Below are 26,273 nucleotides of genomic sequence, written 5' to 3' on the forward strand. Positions count from 1 at the left end.
CCCCCCCCCCCCCCCCCCCCCCCCCCGGTTCGTTCTTTTGCTGTCTGAGCCAGAGCTGTAGGTGTGTGTCAGAAGTCTTTTCAGCAGCGCCCATGCTTCCGGCTGAGAGCTCTATCTGCTGTGAGAGCTACCTCTCTGAACACGACAGATAAGGCCTCCTCAATGCCACAGCCTCTACCATAAGCCAGCGAACACACGCATAGACACACACAGGCCTGCACAACACCCACGTGCATATTCCGAACGCACGGGTAAGAGCCGGTGACACGCACAGCTGGATATAAACTGTAGACTCTACTAACAGGTGCTCAAACACGTACGCATAGCCACGGGGTTGTGACTTGCACAAACACATCCTTAATTTAAAGGAATACATGCAGTAACATTCACTCCTACTGCTGAAATCCAACATGCATCAACACAAGCATTTATAGCTGAAAACACCATGTAGGCTTCGCTCACACGGTCTGGGAACCAACGGGTGGGAGTGAGAGGAACCAGGAATACCAGATGGCAACTATGTGTGTTTGTGTGTGTGTTTGTGCAAATGTGTCTGACTTTGAAATGTAAATGGTGTGAGTGGATGCGCTGCCAGGTACATTGACAGAGCGCATGGCGGGGGAAGTGTGCCCGATGTTACTGTGTGCAATGAGCCACTTAAGTGGGTCTCTGTACATGCAGACGAATGTTTGCAGCTGGTAAAGACACAGGCGGCTTTAGATTAAAGGAGCATTATAAACAGCCACAGGCAAAGCAGCATGCCCCCCCCCCCCGAAGTGTCGAGAGCTGAATCCTGTGTGGGGTCACTGCTCGCCTGGAATCCAGGCTGGAGATCAAATTTGGCGTCTGACTTTCACAAGCTGCTGGGTGTATTTTTGGTGGATGCGCCTCACAGGGCCGTGGCTTCAGCTCTGCGTGAGCCGATGGGATTGATACATCCAGCTCTGCATTACTGGAGGGTTTGAACCGTCCAACATATATATCAGTGCAGGGACTGAAACATCTAATCTAAGTGGTGCTAGGGTGGAGGCGTGCTGCCACACAAACCTGCTGCAAAAGACAATTCTCTTACCTTCAAACCGCTTATAAAAATTAGATCTAAAATTACATACACTTATATCCACTGATGAATTTAAGGCCATAATACAGAATGTGGTGACAGAGACATGTGCTTGTTTTTCTTGAGGGGCCTCTATGTTTGAACAGTTGTTGTTTTATTGTGGATTTGCAAATTAATTGCTGCATGTATTATTTGGAAAATGAATTAGGTACTTTGAAGGAATACTTCACAACCCAAGTGACCATTTGTATATCAGTTTCTCTCCGTGTTACATTGAATTTGTGAAGAAAATTTTTCTTGTATGCCTCCGTTGAACGAAGAATCCAAAACCTGAGAAAATTCTTGTGTTAATAACCGTAAAACAACATCAAAACATCCATTTACAAATGCTCACACAACTGCTGCAGAATTATCCAAGTCTCATTTATCTAATTGTAGAGCTGCCCCCTGATAGTCGACCGAATGTTAGTCGACCAGAGAGGTCTTTAGTCAGCAAGATTTCATTGGTTGCTTAGTCACAGAAAAAAAAAAACAGCCTTAGGGAGCGATCACACCGAGATGAAACGCCAGAAACACGACGGCAGTAAAACCATTGTTTTCCTATGATACGGCGCGTCTGACCGGCATTCAAGCGTCTTTTTAGACGGGTGTTTTTCCGGCGTCATTTTAGACGCGCATTTTTGTAGACGCTTCTTTTTAGACACGTGTCTTTAGACACGCGTAGACGCTGAAAAGTTAAAATATTTTCAACTTTTTTTGAGCGTCAGATGGCAGTAGCTAGTGCGCATTGAATAAGCGCTTCCAGCGTTTCAAGCGTCTTTGAAGCGTCCGCGTCTCTAGCGTCTCATTTCTGTGTGATCACCCCCTTAGAAATAGGGTAAGGAGCTCGGACATCCTGAGGGAGCTCGGAGTAGAGCCGCTGCTCCTTCGCACCAACAGGGGTCAGTAGAGGTGGTTCAGGTATCTGATCAAGATGCCTCCTGGGCGCCTCCCGTTGGAGGTGTTCTGGGGACATCCCACTGGTAGGAGGCCCCGGGGCAGACCCAGAACACACTGGAGGGTAATACATATTTCACCTCCTATTTCACCACCTTCGATGGATGGATGGATGGATGGATGGATGGGTAAGATCAGGACTTTTGTCTAATAACTAAAAGTCTCGTTAATTGAGTTGAGTTTTTCAATATTCATAATATGTAAGTAAGACCACGACGATGTCCTAACCTTAAAAAATTAGCTTAATATCAGTCTGCCTTCTCTGGCTTCTTTGCCTCTTTAACACTGTCCCCGCCACTGACAAGGTATTCCGGCAATCCATGTTTTCACTGTTCTAAGATGGGGGGGGCGCTGTCACACATCGATCTGCTAAAAACGAATGTAGCCGCTTGAAAACCGCACGAAAATGCTGCCGCTGATGGAAAAGGTTTAGCAAGCCGTGGAGATGTTGATGGGCTCAGACTATGATAATTTGTGTTTTGATCAATATTCTGAATCTGATTTGGACAAAGAAATAAACAAGTTTGGTGGGACAAAACGGGATCTCAATGACGGTGACAGTGACACACGGACAAGACGACCACAGAGGAGAAGGAGACAACAGAACACTGAACGTGGCAACATTTCCCACTATACCTCACAGAGAATATTATTTTCCTTATCATCATTATTTTCATTTATACAATTCAAACTGACATAAAAAAAAAAAAATGTAAATGTGAAATTGATTTTGTTCTTGAAAATGACATTCTTTGACAAAATGCATTTTTCTCAGCTTTTTGTTTGAAATGTTTTTTTTTATGAAAATGCACAAATTCAAGTGTTGACAAAAAAGGAACGGAATAAGAAAGAATAAAATGTTTTTTTTGTGTTTGAAAAAAAAACAAAAAACAGAAGGCCACTTCTGTAGTTTTATGTAGCCTGTATATCGAATCTGCTTTTACATCTCGAACCTTGAGACGCTTGAGGACTAAGCTCAGAAATCTGATCCCCTTTGATTTGGCCTTTGCTGACGTCGACCCCTGGTTGCCTGATTCGAACCCTGGACCTTCCACATGGAGGACGAGTGCTCTAATCACTACACTAGGGAGGCCCCTGTTTATATATTCATAGAACAAATTATTCTTTGGTTCTTAAAAGACTAGTGAATATGATCAAAAATACTGGCGGTGGCTGGCAACTTAAAAAAAGTACCCTAGTGGGTAAAGTGTTAACCACACACACCCTGGAGTTCAACTCTACCTCACTGATGCCTAAACATAAGTATTAAAATGACAGTCATGCTTTAATTCCCAGGAGTGTATGTGGTGGGGAAATAAATAAATGCAGATGCATTCAGTCTGAACAAGTGCTCTCGTGTTGGGCAGCTTATAGTTCTGTGAGATTGAGGATGTTGCTTTAAAGTCGCATGCATGGGTCACTGGGGGAAAAAATATTTCATCACGTTCCCATATGGAAATATGTTTCTATGTGACCCAACATTACACCGTGTCTTCTTTAACAGCGGTGCATGCCAGAGGAAACACATAAGTGAATACGAAGAATCAAAACACCCTTTACAGTACCTACAGGCGGTGAGAAAAGAGCTTAAAACTATGAATATGCATGATGTCTCATTTCAAATTCTTCATTTAAGGGGGTATACAAGGCAGAGAGGGATACAAGTGTTCATGTTTCATGTTGCAGTCAAGCAGAATTTGTTCATTTACATATAGCATGCTCTTAGATGAATAATGGAATGTAGCAGATGCCCTGAAGGAAATGAATGTTTAATGTTTACTGTATCTTATTAATTTTCCCTTTTGCTGAACACACTTGACTTGCCTGGGCCATGCTGAGTGAATCAATTTGCAAGAGGCAAAAAAGAATAAGAGAAAAACATCTTTATCTTTTACCACTATCTCATAACTAATGTAAAAACGCAGATTCCACAATGGAGGGTTACAGAACATGTCTACATGAAGTCTCTTACATGTCCTCTGTGCATCAGGCCTCACCAGTGTTGGGAAACTGTTGAGTGAAGTGAAAAGAAAAGAGATTATTCTCTTTCTTTTTGCTTTCTTTAGAGTTGACCTTGTACTATTATATTGCTTGTTAGCCTGCTGTGTGTCCTGATAGCTCCCTTAGATGTGCATGTTGCTTGGATCAATACTGTTGAATGCGGTGGTTGCTCCCTGCCACAGAGAATCGAAGGTTACAATAATGTAACTCTAATTCTATTAGCACAGAAGGGCCCTTTACTGGACTCTATGGGGAATACTCCCCTCCATTCATGAGCATGCATTTACCCACTGAACTTTACATTAATGTAGCCAAGCGATCAAGACGTGCCTGTCTGAATATGTGTGGAGCCAATAGTATGTATGTCATCAACTACCCTACACATAAAGTATAATAATAATAATAATAATACATTTTATTTATAAGCACCTTTCACAACACTCAAGGTCACCTTACAGGCAGAGATAAAGAAAATAACAGCAGATTGAAAAGTCAACGAGATGAGGAATAAAGTAACATAAAAATATAAATAATAACATAACAGTGAATACAATTCTGTGTGAATAGTGGATGTGTGTGGCTAGACGGACGGGAGTCATACTAAGTAGGCTATTAGAAAGAGGTGAGTTTTGAGGCGGGATTTGTAAGCGGAAAGTTGATGTTACGTATGTCTGCTGGGAGTTCCAGAGGCGGGGGGTGGGACAGCTGAAGGCTCTAGACCTCATGGTGGTCAGGTGGGACAGTGAGGTGGATGGAAGAGGAAGACCAGAGAGTGTGGGTAGTAGGGGTGTGCCGTATCATCTCGTTTACGATAACACCAAGATAATTTTTTAAATATCATATGAAAAATTCATATCATGATATTTACGATATTTCAACTTGTTGACACGTGATGTCATACTGTTACCCATGGCAACAACAAGCATGGCTGAAAGCAAAATTATCCCAGACTCTGCGGTGGTTCCATAAAGAGGAGCAGCTTCAGTAGTGTGGAATAAACTGTGGCATCCTGAATGTTTCACGAACTTCTCAGACTCTTTTAGTGACTTAGGGGGCGATCACACCTACAAGGAGCGCTAGAAACGAGACGCCAGTAAAACAACTGATTCCCTATGATACGACGTGTCGGACTGGTTTTCAAGCATTTTTTATGACGAGCGTCTTGCTGGCGTCTTTTTAGACGCGCGTTTGTAGACGCTGAAAGTTGATATAATCTCAACTTTTGGGCTTCAGGCACCAGTAGCACCATTTCTTCATCGTCGTACTTGGCCCAGGCAGCCAATCAAATCCATGGAATCAAGCAAGAGGTGGGCTTTGCTATCACGTCAACTTCATTCATGTTTTGTTGTTGAGAGTAGCTGAGGTAAATTGTGTAAACACAATGGCAATGCAGTGCGATGACGAACGGTTCATCCTGACTGTTTATAATTACGAGTAGCTATACAATCCCTCAATACCTCAGTATAGCAATAAGCACCGGAGAGCACACACTTGGAGTTGTGTGAGCAGCCAAGTGATTCTGTCTGGTGAGTACAATCTCTTTAAACATTATTACGATGATAAACATGCTAACATTAGCTAGCTAGGTTAGCTTATCCACGGTTGCGCATGCACCCCCACTCTACAGCCGCTCCTCGTAAGGAGCGCTCACTGAAGGGCGTTCCAGGCATTTCAAGCGTCTTTGAAGAGTCCGCATTTCTAGCGCCACCTGTAGGTGTGATCGGCCCCTTACTGCTCAGAGGGAACTCATTCAGCGGCTCCTCTGGCAGAAGCACAGTGTCTCTCCCTCTCGTCTCTCGCCATGCGCACACGGGAGTCGGTGTTATCAAGTGATCTTGTCATAAACCTTTGGTAATGAAAACCTACGTGACGCTCTTGGCTCAACAAAAAACTCCATATATGTGAATGTGCAATAGTTTTGGTATCATAACAGCCTGTCACAGGTTACAGTGTGATGATTAGAGGAGAAATGGCAGAGCATAAAGGTCCAGGTGGGAAAAAAACGACTCGGGCAGCTACTTGACAGAGACAACTAATGAGATTGATGACATGGCCAAACGCATGTATGATGCTGAATATATTAAACTGTGTGGACCTTGAAATAATGATGAAGGACAAATCTGGATCCCATGGCTGGACCAATTGGGAACCACCGCAGTGGAGAAGTAGGAGGCCCCAGCCAATCCAGGTAGTATGCAACAACACAGTTTCACTCAGAATTCGGCAGATATTGGCACTTGGGCAGTGACTTCTGGCATCAGACACTGACGAAAAAAGCCGTCCTTTCATGTTGGCATGATACATGGCCAGTCGCCATGGCCAGGCGCCCGACGATGTCAGGGGATGTGCCGCTGGACAACAACGACAGTTGATCTTTTTTCTTAAACCCAACCATGTGCTTTTGTTGTTGAGGGAAAAAAAATGTTAATATGCGGTGTTGTACCCATGTAGTGCATTTACTTTGCAAGAGACTGTACGCAAATTGTACACTTCCTGTAAAATATGAAGTGTATTTTGAAAGAAGACAATACATGCAACGGGCAGAATTTGACATGGCATTCCAGGACGTCAACAACCAATGCACCCAGGGTACCTTGCATGTCATATGTCGATGTAGAAAGTCCATGACCTGACATCGATATGTGGCGAGGTCAGAGTGAGAATGTGTTGTATGCAACTGAACTGGGTGGAGCCATGGCCTAACCTTGCTGGAGTCAAAAGACAGTTGGCAGTCACCATCACTGAAGAGTCAAAGGATAGAGGATACCGGAATAATGTTTCTATATATATTGTAGGCATTGCATGTATTTGGGTACATCCTGATTGGCAGGCTACGTTTATGCAAATGTCAGTGGGCGATGGGTGCTCATGATTGGAGGAGAGAATTACCCATAGAGTCTAGTAGAGGGCAGAGCTTGTTTGAGGCAGAACATCAGTAATCTATCTGTGCAATCCCATGCAGACAAACACCTGCCACATCTTCCTGATTAGCTGCATTATATCCTGTATAAATGAATACTTCCTGTGACATTTCACTTTAGCTGGCTGACCACCACTGATGTTCAAATAACTACAAAAGTAGCTCGCAGCGTGTGGTGCCATACTGTAAATACACTCAAAGGCGCTCTGTGCTTTTGATGAAAGCTGCATTTTGATGGCGTTTCAGAGAAAATGCTATGCCTCTGCTGTCAAATGTGTTGTCTGCCAACTGCGCCATCTGGAAGACCGAGAAAACGACTGGGTAGTATGGGGATAAAATAAAAAATCCACTGTTATAGTAACAACATATGCAGACTGTGTCCAGAGATGATGCACGGGATAAAATTCCTCTCAAGGATTCCTGCTGTCCTGAGACACAATCCAACATCTTATCTCTTCTGCTGCAGTCTGGAATTAGTTTCACAGCATAATAAAACTCAATTTTACTGCAACGGTTACAGAGCTTTACAAGTCATTAACTCTCATATTCAACCTTAAAATCTTCTCTTTTTTCCATTTTTTTTTTTTTACTGGATTGAGCTAGTTCGTGTTTTTACTGTAGCTGCTGAACTTTGAGGAAATAACTTAAATCAAGGCAGAGAAAAGGCAATTCACTTTACTGGCATCATCATGAAAAACTACACCTGAAGAAACAACTTGAAAGAAGTTAATTTGCACCGTGCTCCACTGGAATTAAATCAACCTATTGGCAGTTTTTTTCTCCCGTTAAAAAAAACGTAGAAATTTAATGAGTAATTTTTAGAATAAATGACTCGCTGAAATAGATATTTTATAGCATATAGAACAGATTATATTCTGTTTAAAACAAGTAGTAACACACAGATTTAGACCCTAATTGCTAGAGATATGAATCACATACAGGTGCTCTTATTCACACTGTCTGGACTTGTCTGAGACTATCTCCTTACAAGACCTCTGTCTTAGAGACATTTACAGACGTGTAACATTTTAACCGTCCCCTCTAACAGCTATTTTGATGTTGTCCAATAGAACTTCTCTTTACCCAAACAACAGGCTAATTCGGTGGTACTAAATTATACAATATCACACTCGAGGTCGTGCTGTTCAGCAAGGCTGTGATTCGGTCATAGGCACGATGCCGCAGGCTGATATTCAGTGCAACAGCACGACCTCGAGTGTCACATTTCTTTTATACAACAGTTTTACAAGCAGCATTTATTTGTTAACAGTAATAAATGACAACAGACGACTATTTGTTTGATGATTTAATCATCAGGCTCGTTTGAGATGAGTCAGGCCTGCACAGATTTTAACACCAGTGATCGACGCAATGCATGCTGGTTAGATAAGTGTCTGACTTCATCCCGACTTGCTCTGACGTCATACAAAAGTGGACAACAATGATCTCACGTGATCGAGGCGGCTGCAGTTTGTAGAGCCAGGCGCTGCAGTTGCTTTCCACTGACTGCAAGACCCAGGGCATGATGGGAAATGCCTGGGTCTCACCTGATTTAACAGCTGATTGGTTCAGACGTTGACTCAACAATATGATGTGTAATTAAAACTTTTGTTTTTGTTGAATTTCAGAGATTTTTTTTGTCTGATTTGAAGGTTTATTCTGTTAACTTCACCATCAGTCATACAACATGTTTTCTGTTTAGTAGTTTAGGCACCTTATTTAAACTGCTCTGGTCTGCCCACTGTTGCTGCTTCCTCTGCAAGCCGTTTTGCAACCTGCCTCCACCCCAGCTCCTCCTTTTCATGTTGTGTCTGACTTATCAATGTCATTTCTGTTTGTCATTGATGCTGCTCTGTTCTGCTCCTGGGGGGTCTTTGCTGCTGCCCTCCCTGCCTTAGGCTTCCCATGTAGGCGCATGGAAGGGCAGAGAGGTGTGCTCTCTCTAACTGAGGCTTTCCTCGTTGCATGGAAGGGCAGAGAGGCCCCAGAACAGAGCCATATCGCCAAATATAATACTGCAAATGGAAAAAAAGTCCCTCAAAAGGTATATTTTTCTTTTTCTTTCAGTCTGTTGTCTGAAATAGCACTGTTGATGCAATGTTTGTGCACTATATTGTGTTATATTTAAAACCTATCGATAAAGTTATGAAACAACAAGCAGTAACAGAAGCAGTAAGATTTCCTTAACCAAAGGTGCGGCATTATAAAACTCCTGCGACCTCTGACATTAAATTAGTTTTACAGGAGTGGTAAGAAGGCAGTGAAAATTCAGTCCTTCTGTGTTCACTCTCTGCTGTAAAGAAAAATGCTTGCGCAGAGTCGATTTGATGTAAAGTGAGACGAAACTGCTGGGGAAAGGTCCCTTGGATGTACTCTCATCTTTCTGTTTGGGGTCACTGAATATGATCCATGTAGTGATATTGATTTTGCGATAAATCTGAAAACATCCATATAGCCTACTCTCTGGAACTGCAGCCAAGGAGGGGAAAAAAGGACTGAATTGCCTCAGTTGTTTCTTTACTCTGCTGTTTTTTTTCTGTTATTTCAAACATATACACTAAATGGTTTTGACCTAATAAACGGAAACAGAATTGATATTCAACCCCACCATCTTCCTTTCTCTCTCTGCTCCTAAATAGGTTACCTCTCAGGCATTCAGACACAGGGGAACACTGACTTCCCCATGAGTGTTTCCTCCTCACAACTTCCCTGCATCTGTAAAGAGAGACCAGCGTCTGTGAGAGAGGAAGTAAAAGAGGGGGTGGAGGGCCGACTGGAAGGGGTATTGTCTAGAAGTAGGTCAAAATGGCCGTTGTTGCGACTGTTTTGGCCAGAGACAAGGAGAGGGGGATGGACCAAGGGATGGAGCGAATTCGGGGGTTTTGTACTTGATGGCGAGGGCGGGAGAGGGAGATGACTAAGGAGAGAAATGGGACTCCAGATATAAAAAATAAAAAAAGATGTTAACAGTTATGGTACACCTGTGGCCACTGGTGAGGTAAGAGGGAGATCTATAAAGAGAAATAAAGTAAGTGAGTCAGTCATCCCCATGAGAGAGACAGAAAAGAGATGACCAGTCAAAGGATTAGATGTATTTCAATACTTTCCCCACTTTTCATTTTCAATTCAGCAAAATCTTTAGCTGATATAAGCCCTTTCCGTCTGTTTTGTGTTTTTCTGTCTCTTCGGAGAAACTGTTGACGGCGACAGAGGTCCCTCAAACTAAGTCCATACTCTAAAGCCATCCCGCTGCTGTGGCTGGAGATAAGAGCCAAGACAGAACCTTTTGAATAATAATACCGCGGGACAGTCACTCACTTCTTTGTGTGTGTGAATCTGTGGGTTGCATTGAGTGTATACAGCATGCATGCAGCTCTGTGTGCAGTAGAGAAAAGGGCATTTACTCAAATATTGTACTTAAGTACAATTTTAAGGTAGTTGTTCTTTACTTGATAATTTACATTATATGCTTCTGTATATTTCTTCTCCGATACATTTCAAGGAGAAAATACTGTATTAATTACTCAACGATATGTATTTGAAAGCTGTAGTTACTACTTACTGTTTAGATAATGATTTTACATAATCCCAGTCTTTTTGTCCCGCAATCACCTACAGCCAAGACACACCAAACCCATGGATGGGCCTACAAGGCTCAGGCCCAAATGCCCAAAAAAAAAAAAGACCAAAAAGTGATGCAAAGGAACTGTGATGAGACACAAAATAACTACAAAAACAGGTAAAACAACCACAAAGAGACAAAATTACCATAAAACAAAACAAAAAACAAAACAACCCAAAAAAGATAGAATTACACAAAAATAGGCATGGGTACCGAAACCCAGTACTAAATGAGCCCTAGGGATAAATGATCAAAGACCGTATCAGTGATCAGCTCCAACATTATTGGTACTTTTGAACGTTTTGGTTTAATTCGTTATCATCCTGCAGCCTCTCACCTGTGCTCTGTGCCGTGGCTGACCTCCTACACATACACACACATCCACACAACATGGAGTCGGTGAACAGCCAAGTGGCCACGGTTAAAATGAACTGATGATAACTTCGAAAAGTACTGAAATTGACGCCAACTACGCTCGTTACTGTGAGTGCAATTAAACCTTTGTGAGTAAAAGGCTTTATCAACGGAGTGATATTCAATATGCTCCGTCCACAGTCTCTCATCCACCGTCACTAACGTTATGCCTTACACAAGGACAGCACGCTACTTCGGCTTATAGCGAATTGTTACTAATAAGCTAAAATGACAGCTGTCTGTATGTAGACTAAGGCCCAATCCCATTTCTACCCCTTAAATCTTCCACTTGATATTGAGTGCCCTCGTTTGCCAGATAACCCTTGATGAGGGAGGTGAGAAATATTAGGGTAGAGATCTTTCCCTAAGAAATGAGACACCACTTCATGCAAATCGCTATGGCCGACGTGCAGGCATACGTCACGCGTAGTAGCAACGCAAGAACCGGTAGTCATTCAGGTTTGAAAATGCCGGCTCTAGCGCTTGTGTTGTGGCGTGTGCTATGTTTATTCTTCTCTGTCTGATGAATCAACGGAGAAGAAATGCTGAAAACAGTAGGCGCCTACGACGTCTTCTAGTTCTGATGGATTTTGTTCGGGTAAGTCGATTTGTTTAAATTTTTTGACGCTGTGTTCAACCGAGTTGCTGATGAGTTTACGCTAGTCCAACCATCTGTTGTTTGTATAGCCTACATTCTGATCATACAGTAATAAATTGTTTTCCAAAACTTGCCGAAGTTGCTGACTTTGCAAGGTGCTCTGGGAAATTTCATCTTCCACTTCGTTCTAAGTGTGGGTCGGGGCTCCCTTGGAATCGGGATTTAAGTGTTGAAAACCACTTCTACTACCTCAATTCTGTTTTGGGACACCACTAGCCTAAACATGAACACACACAACCAAGTGCAAGTGGGTATTTCTAGGGGAAGTGTGGGTATTGGGCAGGCCCTCGCTTAGTTTCACTTATCGTAAAATTGGACAGATACTTTGAAACTTAGCTGCTGGCTGAGACAAACAGCCCCTCCTCTCTCTATCAGTGCTAATGTTACCTGCACACAGTGAATCACATCAGCAGACAGGGAGCAGGACACAGGACAGGAGGACTGAGGACAGAAGCAATGACTCACAGTAACTGATAAATACTTAACTTCACTCAGTATTGTGAGGTCAGGAATATTATTTATATAATGATTTTGCCGTTATAAAAATTACTGTTGCTGCTCTAGAAACAACAATTTGTTTTATTTAAAATATTCAATAATCCTCTTCTGAATGTATTCTTTTTAAATTAATATATTTTCTTAAAAGCAATTATTTGAAATGAAAAATAACAGATAAGAGTATCGATAAAGTACCAGCTTGATAAGGATTACCGATAAGAGTAGTATTATCGATAAAATCTTAACAATACAGATCCCTACATAAAACAATGCATAGTGACCACAAAGAGACAAATCAAAAAGAAGATGAAAGGCCACCATAAAGTCTGTGTGTCTTGCTCCTGTAGCAGAGAGGTGGTGGGCCTCGATCTGTGCCCAGGGGCCCACCGTCTCATAATCGGCCCATGGCCTAACTGACATCAAAGGACTAGTGGCGATGAAGGCCGACTATTGCTTCACCTCACGCCACCTGTGTCTCTGTCCAAAAGTTACACTTGAACACACCGCAAAGACTACAGCCAATGGCCAACTAGCACATAGGTTCTGCACCTGAAATAACTCTTCATACCAGCAGGTGGCGTTAGTCTGTGTTCATCAAAAAGAAAAAGAAACACCAAAGGATCAACAGGACGAATTCAAGATGCTAGTTAGCCAGTTAGCACATTAACAACACAACCTGGTGTTACAAGAACAAATTACATTTACCGCATTCTAGCGAATAATGACCTAAATAATTATGAACCCTTTCTGTTAAAGAGCTCAATGGCTAAAAAAAAAAAATCTTACCGACAGCTGACCATCACTGTGGTGTGTCAGGGTCCTTGCAGAAAGTTTCAGACGTCTATGAGTTATCAACAGTTCAACCAAAGAGACTTTTCCACCCTAAACTAATCAGATGCTTCATTTGAATAATTGAAGCCCAAAGAGGTGAAACTCTACAATATTTCACTGACACAAAACAAGGTTTGGAGAACAGTCCAAAAAATGAAAACAAATTTCTGTAGCAGAACTTGTTTTTTCCTCTTTCCTGCACCATTAATCATCTCACAACCCCTCAGATTTATCTTTTACCCTTTGGATAAAACTAGCTGCACCTGGACCAGCTACAACAGAAAATGCTACTTACACACTGTTGCATCAGTATTAAAGGGATAGTTTCTTATTTTCAACCAGCTGTGTATCATAACAATGTGACGAAAGAACTATGGTAAAGTTCCCTCCATCTTACCAGCGCCCAGGTCGCCCTGCTCACCTCCTCATTTTTGAATGCCCGAACACAAAGATTATAGAGATGGATCAAGAGAGAGATCCTCCCCCCTTTCTCTCAAACTCAGGACCAAATGGTAAGGTGGTGCTGATCTAATATAAACCAAGATTCTGTTACTGTATTTCCCATTTCTCGCCTAAAATGTCTTCAGAAAATTTAATGGACTGTTGAGCTGTGATATAAGGTTTTGTGAACAGGAAGTGGGCATTCTAGTTTTTGTGGGTTTCCTACCTCTTGAGCAAAAGCGAATGCTACAGTCCCTTTTCTCTGTTTTCTCTGGTCATATAACACAATTTTAAAAGTATTTAGGTCTTTCTACTGCATAGACAGCCTAGTTTTAAGAAAAGACCATCCAGTATAGTGTAGATGACCTGACATGACATGACCAAATTTGGTTATGTGGGGAGAAGCAATTGTTCTCGCAGCTGGTAGTCTGAGTAACAGGCAAACAGCAGCTTAAGTGACAGGAAACCCCTTTTAATGTGTATTGGAAGGCTTGTAGGTGTGTCAACTGATAGTGCTTGTTTGTCAGACACTATAAATTGTCCCTTTCTCATGAGTAAACCCTCAAATGTCCTATCCTGTGTTTTGAGTTTCTTTATTTCACAACACCTGCAGTTACATATTTATAAATCTCCGTCAAGCCACCAAGTGGTCACCCGGGCTGATCGCAGCCACTCCATCAGCCTAGAGTTGGTTCGTGTTCTCACGGCAGCATTTACAAGCGGACCAGATCAAATCCCTTGCACGACAAAGCTGCTCTTAATTGGTCAGAAATTCCATGTGGAAAAAATCCAGAAAGTAAACCAAACGTTGAAGAAGAGTACACTTGCAAGATAAATGTGACACTTTCTAATGTCACAATGGAGGGACAACTACGCAGGTTGAACCAAACAAGGCAGGTGTGAAAGCACCCCAAAACTTAGCAAGAAATCTTTGATCCATGTCATTCATAACTGAACTTCAACGGTATTATTGTATTTATCAGTGGTGAAATATTAGGCTGATTGGTCCAGTAGTTTGCAAGATTAGTTGCAGACAGACAAAGACACACACAGGCATGTACACACACAACCCAACGCCCTCCAAGCTTACATCTGGCGGGGATAATAACGTCACAGGGGATTATTTGTCTACTTTTGTCCTTTACTTAAAGCAACTATAATCGTTACTGTTATAAGAATGGGTGTAATGGAGTGCTTTTAAATTGTTCTATTGGTACTGGTAGTCGTCTGCTAAAGTGAAGGATCTGAATACTTTTTTCCACCACTGTCTGTGTGTGCTGGGACACAAATGTGAGATAGTGAGAGGTCGCTGACTCTCCACAGACAGAGAGAATTGCAGAATGCAGAGATTGAGAGCTGCAGCCTTACATATTAAACAACACAGAAAAGGGGGAAAAAACTCTTTCAAGTTGAGAACAAGCTGCACCACTTCAAGATATAAAACCCAAGGAAATTCAGCTTTGATGCAGTAAATCTAATCTGCCTTCAATATCAACCTTCCTCCAAGAAACTCACAAATCTCTCTCTGTTACCTGAGGAAAAGTTAGCGTTCATGCCAACTCCAAAGTCTGCCGAACGGCCTCCTCGACTATGATTCAAATTGCCTCAAGGAGACGCCATTACTGGCTGAGGGGGCCATTTGTGTGGGCTGAAATAGCTGTGCTCCTTCACTCCCTGGGTCTGTGCGGGCAGACACACACTTTACTCAAATCCTGATTAGTGGAGTGTTCTCCAGGCACAATAGCATGGTGGGATGAAACACGCTGTCCACAAGACTCATTCGAAATTAGAATTATTTAAAATGAGACCAAAAGCCTTTTTGCGCAACACGAGATTGCAGGCTGCCCTCTTTGACTGGTAATTCTCCCTTATTCTTCCAGCGGGCGCACAGTGGCTCCGCTATGAGGAGTGATTGTTTTTCAGCAGATGCAATCACTTTGTGCACGCGTCTGTGTGTGTGTCCACAATCATCCCAATCAAGTCATCGCAAAGTGGCCTGGGACTCAGTTTACGCTGACAGTTACCCTGATTACCCTGATTGTGTTTCAGTGGGATATAAAGGGTTATTCAACACGTGACACATGACTCATATGTATAGGCAAGCTCTCTGTCTCTCCCACACAAATTCACACCCACATGCAGCCGCTCTCGCCCCTGTTTTTCATTCCAACTCGGATATTGCACTGCTTTACAGCTTTACTCCCTCTATCACCACAATACGGTGGCATTACCTCCACTAATCTGCAGCTGCTTAACCAAACGCACACACAATCTCATACTCTAATATGGCATCGTCTGTGTTGGAGGTGTGTGAAAAGGTGCAATCTCAGCAAATCCTGCTGTAAGAACAAGAGCTCAGAGAGAATATCTTGCTTTCTGTCTATCGATCTCGCCGCCTGTCTGTCTTTTTTCTTCTTTCTTCCTGATGTCCGCAGGCTGCAAACCCATCGCAGAGTGTTGACTAGTGACGGGCGGGTCGATTCTTTTCACAGTTTCGGTTCCTCTCGGCTGATAAGTGCAAATGTATCGAACCTTTTGAACCTTTGATATTTGATGCTTCTTGCACAATATGGTGTCAGTTTCTCCGTGACACTCGACAGCAAGTGCTGCCCGCCCAACAAAACTTCTCTTCAATCTACCAGTCATGTTTAAGTTAACAAAGATAAAATATCTATTTTAACACACTGATTCAGAATCCCAGTTATACGTAGGTAAGCTATGTGAGCTTAATAGGATGATAAATAATTGTCACTGACCAAAGATCTGTTGTTCCTTGGTAGCAGACGTCCCAGTCACCAGCCTTGTGCTGCATTCAAGGGTTGTCAGAATGATCTGAAAAATGACAGTAAAACTTCAATTAAAAGCCTAGTCCGAATAAAACGCCTAGCCTGGTGGAGCTACACATTTTGCCTCAATTAGACTCCTAATTTTTATGGAAGTAATATTCATATTCATATTCATATTCATATTCATTCATTGTATTTCCCAATCTCTGTTGAGCAACAGTTTTGTGTGATAAGAATTAAAAGCCTGTCCCAAACACAGGCCTATTGATTTCAGCGATTAAACAAATAATAGCCTGGACTATTAATTGAAGTTATACGGTAGTTTCAGATAACATATCTCACCTGATCCATTATTTTTGCTCTCTGTTATCATCGACGTGTTGTTTAAACTGTTTGACCAGTAAAATACAACACATCTTCTTTGTGGTTTCCACGGCAGTCAAACGACAATCGGAGGGGCACCTGAATGCAGCATTGGCCTTGGTTGGCAGAATTCTCATCTCAAACTCCAATTTAATCATTCCTCCTTTGTTCATTCGCTGCCAGTGCTGCACTATCTTACTGCATAACAAAATGAGCAGCAGGAAATGGAGTGCAATTTTCGTAGCAGACCATTCTAGTTTAAGAGGTAAGCTGACCACTCTGATGCTACTCAAGGAGTAAAGACGAAAGTATTCAAGGAAACAAGGGTGAATATTGCTATAAAATACTGCTACAGAAAAACGTGTAGTTTTCACTAACCTGTGTGTATCATTCATACTCCTTTTGCTGGTAACAAGCCCATGCTTGTATGTAGGTAGGCCATGTAACCCCAACAGATGTTAGAGAAATGTGATGTAACTGCATCTATTTTGTTGTTATTCCTGGGCAAGCAACAGACATCCTACTTCAAAAGAGCGGTTCATTTGGTCTCGTTCAATGAGCGTAATTGCCCAGCTATCTGACCTCGAGCTGTATTCAATCGCTTCTCGTTCACAGATGAGAACAGGCAAGATGAGTAGTACTATATGATACCAGCAGGCGGGTGAGTGAGAAAAGTTGGGGATTCATGAGCACTTGGACATTCGACAGGCTGACCCAGTACATACTGGACACTGAAAAGAGTCGTTCAAAAAGATTTGTTTATTCATTTTCAACGAGCGGCAACCTCCAGAGTTCACAAAAATTAAGTCAACACAGATGTGCTAAAAACTGCAGTTCGTAAAACGGCCACTTGAGACTGGTTCCAGAAGCAAGTCAATCCCACTGGACCTCCACCTTAAGATGCTCAACTTTACAGCATAAATAAACATGTTTACAGCCTGGTGCAAAGAACTGTTTTGGTCTCCATAGCAAATTGACCATTTGCTAACCCCCGCCCCTTTGTGATGGTCCAACAAGCTGTCAGAGTAAGCATGTAGCCCACACTGTGACTAACTGCACTCCTTGAAGAAATATTATCATATATTTGGAGAAATGAAAGAGTGATTCCAGAGAGAAGCAGACAGAGGGGTCTACAGTCTGTGTTTGAAGGATATATCCAGGATGTCAAACTGACTCAGCAGCAACAACAGGTTAAAAAGACAAAGATAGTTAGAAGCTAAAGCCGAACTATAGGCTACAGATCACAGTGTAAAAGTGAACCACCACATCACTGCTGATCGCCACAGAAGACAATGAATATAAAGGGAAACTTTGTCGATATCATCGAAATCATCGCAGTGTGTGTTTGGCTTCGCCCCTGTGCCACCGCTAGCATCCGGACCTCCGCCGCCGGACGGGCAGGGATCTCCGGGGGAAGTCAAACAACGTTCATCTGCACACACTGTGATGACACACAGCTGGTTGAATATCAGCAAAGTTTCCCTGCTTCCCTTCACTGGTTCCTGTACAGCAGGGTCGGTCTTTGTTTCACTGTTATAATCATTAAAAAGCAAAAGCAGCATGTGTATACATTCAGTAGGCTATATCTTCAGTAGCTAGCTAGCTAACCCTACACTTTTCAGGGTTTGATTTTGGTTTTGGAACAGGGAAGAAACGTATATCTTTTTCCAACCTCTCCAGGTAACGAGTATCATTAATACACAATGTGCCCCAGGCACAACATTTAGCTCCAAATCCACAAAACCAGTCTGAAAATGAAGGAAATCTGAAACAACTGCATTAGAGTCAATGGAGCACAGCTGTGTTGTTTTCGGACCCTGGTCTGAGCCAGACTGATGCTATGTTATGATTGGCCGGTCTGCGTCTGGGGGAGGGACTTAGTGAAGGGTCATTTTCAACTTATGACAACTGTACAGGGGGTGAATTCAGGGGGGCGATGGCTTCAATGCTGAACTCGAGGCTTCCAAACATAGGTCCACAAACCAATGGGTGATGTCATGGTAGCTACGTCTATCATTTTAACAGTCTATGATTTTCACCCATCACTACTCTTCACTCAAGACACATTGGATGTTTTGAGCATGTGTTTGAAGTTTACATATTCTTTCCTGCTGTTCTTAGCCGTCCCTCTTTGTCCGTTACGTGTACAGGTTAAAGAGAGGACATGTGAATATCAGATTAAGCTGCACACAGCAACACACAAATATACACTCACTCATGCAGACACTCCGCAGACAAACACAGACATACAGATATAGCTCAGACTGTGCTGGCCCAAGGCAGGGACGTGTCATTTCTTATATGTGTGAGTGACTAGAGGGTGCGAGGAGGACAAAAACAAGTTGCAAGCCGGAGTGGAGGAGAGAGAAGAGAAGAAGAGTGACAGGCAGTAGTTGTCTTCTGGCTGTAAGCAACAGAGAGGAGGAGGAGGGGGAGTAGAGCGGAGGGAGAGACGGCAGAGGGAGGCTCCAAGTTGTAGCTAATTAAGGCTCTCTAATAAAAAAAAAAAACTCTGGACATAGCGCTGAGGAAGATGTTATTAAATCATAGCCAGTGGTGAGGGAGAGCATAAAAACATTAGTGCGCACATTCAAAGCACCGCCCAGGGCCTATTGGCTAGGGTTAGATTTAAAAAGTAACTAATATGAAAAATTAATTAGGGCTCTTGCACCGTTGGGGGGAGGGGGGGAGGGTGGTGGTATCTCTCTGTGTCTTCTTGAAAAAGGAATCCAGGAGCGAACCTCCAGGTGGCCCAGCTGACAAGTAGAGAGTGCCCACATATAATGGGCTGGCTTTATTGCTAAATTTAATACCTGTGACCTGTCTTAACGGGTGCTATCCTTAGGCGGTATTATTTCAGGAAGTGCGAGTTAAAAAAATATGTGGATTCTGCCTGAATTTTAACAGCAACATTATTAAAGCGTGTATCGCAGGAAGGAACAGAGACGTATGAGAACAATGGATGAGTATAGAAATCAGAAGCCACAGTAGAAGACTAATTGTCTTATATGTTCATACAATTACAACGAAAAATGATTTTTTTGTCAGTTACAAGTTTGGTTTAGTACACTACCAACATCGTAATAGAATTAGGAAATACAACACATCATAATTTGCCACGAAGAGGAATATTTATTTTTATTCAGACTATTTCCACCCTCGTCTCTCAAGTTTTCATCAGGATGGAGACAGGCCTCAAATATCAGACATTAAAGGGACAGTTCAGCCCAAAATCCAAAATGCATATGTTTCTTCTTACCTGTGGTGCTATTTATCAGTCTAGATGGTTTTGGTGTGAGTTGCAGAGTGTTGGAGATATCAGCTGTAGAGATGTCTGCCTTCTCTCCAATATAATGGAACTAGATGGCACTCAGCTTGTGGTGCTCAAAGCGCCAAACAACACATTTGAAAAACTCAACAGCATTGTTTCTTTCCAGAAATCATGACCTGGATACTCAAGATAATCCACAGACCTTGTTGTGAGCAGTTTCATGTAGGAACTATTTTTTCTCTACTGAACCAGCCAAGTGCCATCTAGTTCCATTATATTGGAAAGACCTAAATCTCCAACACTCGGCAACTCACAATAAAAATATCTAGATTGATAACTAGCACTACAGGTAGGAGGAAACATATGTATTTTTATATATATTATAGAAAAGAACCTAAAAAATTGGAAATTTGAATAATATGGACAATCAAAAATATCCAGCAGCACTGAGACGAGCACAAAGACCTGAGCCATTTGAAATGATCTGCCACATCTACAATCGAGTTGTTTGAAATTATAATCTTTGACAATGTCATTAAATCAGACTGATTTTTTATACTATGGCAGCAGCCATTCAATGTACTGTACCTGTCAAATAACTGTTTCCAAAAGATGGTTTCTGTCATTTTAGGTAGTTCTTATGACGCTGATGTGAGTTCAAGTGTTTGCTTTTCTGATTAGTTTGGTTTTAAATAGTTATTTAAAGCTAAATTCACAATAAATTGTGAAGACAATAAAGCCTCCACAAAAATTACATTTTAAGTCTTGTGTGTGATTTATCCTGGCTTCATTTGAGCAGAGGAAATCTCAGCTCGTCGCTAGGCTAATTTATACAATGTAAAATGCCATAGGCTTGTGCTAATAACGTTAGCATCTTATATTTGTTTGGAAAACGGGTTTAGTAAAAGACAGTTGTTTTGTCAGTGAACCTTGGGAGTTGTAATGAAGCTGAATATTGTAACGTTACCTGCTAGGCTAATTTATACAATGTAAAATGCCATAGGCTTGTGCTAATAACATTAGCATGTTGTATTTGTGGGGAAAATGTGTCCAAATAAAGACAAGTGCTTGTCTGTGAATGCTGTGAGTTATAGTGAAGCTGATTTGTGTACTTGTGTTTGGAACTGTTTCTATTAAGCCATGTTTAATGTGTGTTTTGAATCAACTAAACTTTACAGCACTTCACAGAAACCTCTGCCGCTGACTAGTGTTTTAGAGGTGCAACTGCAGACTGACACAGACAAACCACCGCACAAGTATAAATGCTCACAACAGTGTAGGCCATGGGCGGAGCTACACAAGTAGTCCACCATTCCTGCTCTGGGTTCAAACTGCCTTCACACACACAGAAAAACCATTGGAAATGAGGCATTAATGTAATGCAGCGTTACTATTTGTCATTTTATCTCACTGTTATCAGCCTCAGTGTTTAATGTTCAGGTCACTCCCTCGCAGCAGTCAGGCGTCCTGTTGAAATGCTCCCGAACATTAATCTGATTCCCTACCTGCTAGCTTAACAGTTGCTCAGGATGAAAGCATTAGTTAAACCACTAAAAATTAGATATCAAAACAGAATCAGAACTTTCACTCTTTTATATCTATATTTTGTATCTTTTTAAATTAAAGTTTTATTGTTTCACCCTCAGATTGTGTTGTTATTTACTTTGAATCTAACTGTTCTTTTTTACTGTGATGTTTTAACGTCTATGTACAGCACCTTGAATGTATCTCTGTGTATGAAATGTGCTTTTGCCTTACTACACATTGGCCTTCAATCCTTTTGTTTTCAGCAATGGATTGTAATGGATCGAAGAAATACTTTATTCCCACTGACAACCACAAGTTTTCTTTCACCTCTGTTCAAGAGTAAAATAAATTTGTTAAGGAGTTGAGACTGACGTACAAACAAAAAAAAGAAGTATGTGTTGAGGTGACAGTGGAAAATCAGAAGTGATTAGGTGAAAGTCAAATCGGACGGAGTATATTTAATTATTTAACACATGAGCAGGTCATAATTTATTGATTGTTTTATGAGGGAAGAGCTGAAATGAAAGGAAAATCATAGCTTTGAAAAACCAAATGACCTACATTTGTATTTACTGCCTGTCTGAGTATCAACTCGTTAAATACCTTTTCACCTACTTTTAAACTTTAGAAATACTCCGCTCACAGCATGCAAATTTAAAATTGATTCCCGTAGCTTTCACAGATAGTTTGAGGTTATCTTAAAGCAAAACCATTATTTGGGAATCATAATGCCGGCAAATAGAATATTTATTTCTGTCTCCTTGTTAAAGACCTAAACACAAAGCCATGTGAGTCAATAGGTGTCAAAGTCGCCTCTCAGAGTCAAAAGAGCAGACGTGGGGATCCAGGAGTGCTCGCCATTAGGGGAACAAAAGAACAAAGCACAGGAGGGAATAATAGCTCTCTATTGTGCTGGAAAGAGGGGAAAAAGAAAAAGAAGTCTTTCCGCTGCTTCTCTCATCTGCGGGACTTAGCGCCACCGAGGCTGATGATCCAAAGAGCGGCTCCAGTGTGGCGGGATAAGCCGTGCCACTTGGATCCGACACCATAACACCGGAGAGGACGGGTGGAGGGAGCGGCGGTGGGGGAAGGCTGAGGGAGTGAGAGTGGCAGAAAGAGGCCGGAGGGGAGACGGAGGGAAAAAAAAAAGGCCTAACACTCGACAGAAATCACATCGTTCCTGACCACCGCGCCCGCACACACCATCGTGCACCCTGATTATTACTTGTTGATGGTTTACTCCCAGGAAGTGCTCAGGGTGTTATTCTGGATGATGTGAAAACAGAAAACCTCTCACATGTGCATTAGTGTTTCCCATTTTCCCCCCTATTCATACATTCAAAGGGAGTTTCTTTCTTTTTTTTTTTCTTATATATATATCTCGCCACAGGCGCGCTAACTGAATTATCCAAGCTTAGCTGCGAGGCATGCTTTGGTGTTTTAAAGTATGGTATAAAAACAGCACTGCCTGGTGTCATGTAATATTAAACTTAAATATAAAATGTTAGAGTCACATTGACGGGTCTTATACAGCTAAGACTGTGATCCAGAGATCCACAATTTATTTTCTGCATAGACAACGTCAGGTGACTGGCAGTTGGAGCACGTCCAAGGGTTGGATAAACATGTAACTCTTGGTTGAATGATCAGTACGGAGGTTGAGGTCTTAAGCTCAAAGTCCCCCAGTGCACTCCCCTTCTCACCTCAGAAAATTCTGGCAAGCCACCTTAAAGGTAGGAATTATTGGTCATCTTATTAAACAGTATTGCTAGCAAAAGTAAAAGTCAACCCTAGATTTACGCTGCTTGGTGTTTGGCCTCGCTATATTTGCATTTTTTTTTAAATGTTGTGTCTGCCTATCCATCCATTCTCAACCGCTTATCTGGGCCAGGTCGCAGGGGCAGCAGGCCAAGCAAAGCCCCCCAGACATCCCTCTTCCCACCAACCCTTTCCAGCTCCTCCTGGGGGATCCCAAGGCATTCCCAGGCCAGATGAGATATGTAATCCCTCCAGCATGTTCTGGGTCTGCCCTGGGGCCTCCTACCAGTCCGACATGCCCGTAATACCTCCTTATGGGAGGCGCTCAGGAGGCATCCTGATCAGATGCCTGAACCACCTCAACTGACCGGATAGGACCAGCGGCTCTACTCAGAGCTCCCTCCAGATGTCCAAGCTCCTTACCCTATCTCTTTTGGTCAGTACCCAGAGCTATGACTATAGGTGAGTGTTGGGACGTAGATGGACCAGTAAATCGAAAGCTTCACTTTGAGGCAAGGAAAATCCTGAACATATTAAAATGAGAAGGAAACTAGAAACCTGCACTCTGTAGATGCAGATCTCGGCCAGGTAGCTGCATTTTGGCTGGTCCAGCTGATTGCGCCGCTCTAGACTATTCTTGTAATTCCAGCCGACGTGTAATAGCACATTTCAGAAGATACGATGTAAATATGAGTATGAATGTATGTTTAACAACTGAAACACAGCCACAATCTTTGATCCATGTTCTTTATGACTTAACAGTTTTCACTTTGGGCCCTATCACACATAAAGTGTTTTAGCAGCTGGAGGCACCATTTACTAATTGTTTTAAATGAGAATGAAGCTTTTTGCTCGCAGTTATTGCGTTGAAACACGCCTCATGTTTCTGTAATCTAGGCGCCTGGTATTTTTGCTGGAGCGCTCTGAACTCCTCGAGTTGAAAAAACTTTAATTCAAAGCAGAAAAGCGCCCCACGTCATCTACACTTTTTTCCCATCGTCCAATTGGATGATTTGAGAGTTGGGCCTTCTGTGGTGGTCACAACCCTCAACCAGAGCTACAGCAAGTACCCTCTGCCTCAACATTTTAGGAACCAGATACTAATTACTGTGAAAAAAAACAAAAAAAGGGTAGATTGAGTACAGAGTTAGTGTAAGGAGGTGATGGGGTGGTTGCCCAGCAACAATAAAAAGGTGCAGCAAGTGGTTTTCTTTTCACTAGTGGCATTCAATTAAAAAAAAGGCAGTGCGGTGCGCCTTGAGTTTTGCAGCCTGCAAAACGCTTTCTGTGTGATCGGGTCCTTAGTCTGTAAGCTACAGGACAACAAAGTAGGAAATAACAATAAACAATTAAAACAGACAACCATATAAACAATTTAACTACATTATCTTCTTGCTTACTTATAGCAGAAACACAAATATCAAGTAAAAATGACCAGACCATCAAAATCCAGTCTACAATTTCGGGTAGACAAAACGCTTCGCGCTCTCACCATAGCATGACACCGTACGGAAGACAAAACAAATCTCATAACATGCCTAACTTTAGTGGACCATGTCATATCCAGTATGGAATCAATCTGCAGATGCTCCAGTTCAAAATGAGACCAAACTTTTCTATGGATGTCATTTTTTACCAATGAAAGAGGCCAGAGTGTGGCCTGCAAAAGATTGATAGGCTTGTTGTTTTTTAGCTAAGCCAACTTGTGGAAAACTCAAGGCTCCTAGCAGTTGGTTGAGAGGAGTGAGAAGTAAACAGCCAATAAAGGTATAAAGAAGTCAATAAAACAAGTTTTTCAACAATTGTGAATCACTGCAAACCTTGAGAGGTCAACTGGCTTACAGTTAAGAATGTGCACACAAAACATGAGGCTGATTGGTAGCTTGTAGGAGTAGCTGCGGACAGACAGTTACACACACTAACACATACACAAAATGCATGTTCCCTCCAGGCTTTTACACCTGGTGGAGAAAATAAGAAAATACAGGCAGAGTTCTGTGAAGAAAAATACACGGCTACACAGTTGTAGTGAGCCATACATGATGGCCCAATTAAAAAAGTAATCTTGAATCTTTTGTGAATTCATATTGTATTGAATAATAAAACGTAGCATCACAGAGGTTTAACTGCAGTTTCAAACATTGCTAGGACTAAAATTCTGGTGGCTAAAGGGTGAATCCTAAACCTATTTACTGATTATCATATTAAAATCAGCCAATTACTTACAGTCACCGAGCTTAAAATTCTGTTGCATGTGCGCCAAAGGCCAGCTGAAGCAAAACTGATATGTAGAAACCGGATCGGCAGTTTGAATGAACTCTGTCTCACTCCCAGCTGGTCAAATACCAACGCTAGGTCAGTGGCCCTCGGTGTCAGACACCGAGGCACCCTTAAGTGGCGGTGTGAGACACAATTTTTGATGCTTATAGCAACTGCCGTAGCAACAGAGAAACAGAAAAGGTCTGCACAGAGCAAACGGGAAAGGAGGTGGATGGGTCAAACAGATCCTGGACTTTCACCTGGGAGACCATCGTTTGTTTCCTGTGAGAAACCAAAGTCAATCAAGTTATTTTAATGACAACGTATGCTGCTAACATGTGTAGCATTCTACACTAGTGACTAATGCCACATGACTTATGTGATATATGTCACATGACATTACATTTCGTTTATAACAAATGTACCTATTGTAAACTCAACCATGATGTTTTATTGTTACGCTAACTACATGCTTCTGTTGCCCAAATCTGACCACATACCTCTGTTGCCTAAAGCTAACCATGTGCTTTCGTTGCCCAAATCTAACCACATGCTTTACTTGCCTTAACCATAGTCTGTATATAAAGATAAACATCATAACAGCTCCCTGAAAGTGAAGCCGAAACATTTGGACCGCCCCCTGGTGGCTGGCTGCAGTACAGGTCATAAAGCCACCTTCTCCATGTTAGTGGATGGAACATGAGCCAAATTAAAAACTCAAAGTACATATCAAATACATTTTTCCCAAAGATGGTTTCTGTCATTTAAGGTAGTTTTATTCATGCAGCTATTTGTTCAAGTGTTTGTCTTTCGAATAAGTTTAGTTTTATTTAGTTATTTAATGCTATAAAACAGGGATTTTACAACA

The 26,273-nt window shown here is 42.0% G+C and overlaps 1 long non-coding RNA gene across 1 annotated transcript in view; it reads right to left on the reverse strand.

The window, feature by feature from the left end:
- The window catches only part of LOC126398568 (uncharacterized), an 85,540-nt gene that overhangs the window by 10,322 nt on the left and 48,945 nt on the right, over nt 1-26,273 (reverse strand). Inside the window, exon 2 of the long non-coding RNA XR_007570786.1 lies at nt 16,198-16,273. This is a non-coding gene — a long non-coding RNA (uncharacterized LOC126398568). The remainder of the gene's footprint in view (nt 1-16,197; nt 16,274-26,273) is intronic.

The sequence above is a fragment of the Epinephelus moara genome, chromosome 12, assembly GCF_006386435.1.
Source record: "Epinephelus moara isolate mb chromosome 12, YSFRI_EMoa_1.0, whole genome shotgun sequence".
NCBI classification, from domain to species: Eukaryota; Metazoa; Chordata; class Actinopteri; order Perciformes; family Serranidae; genus Epinephelus; species Epinephelus moara.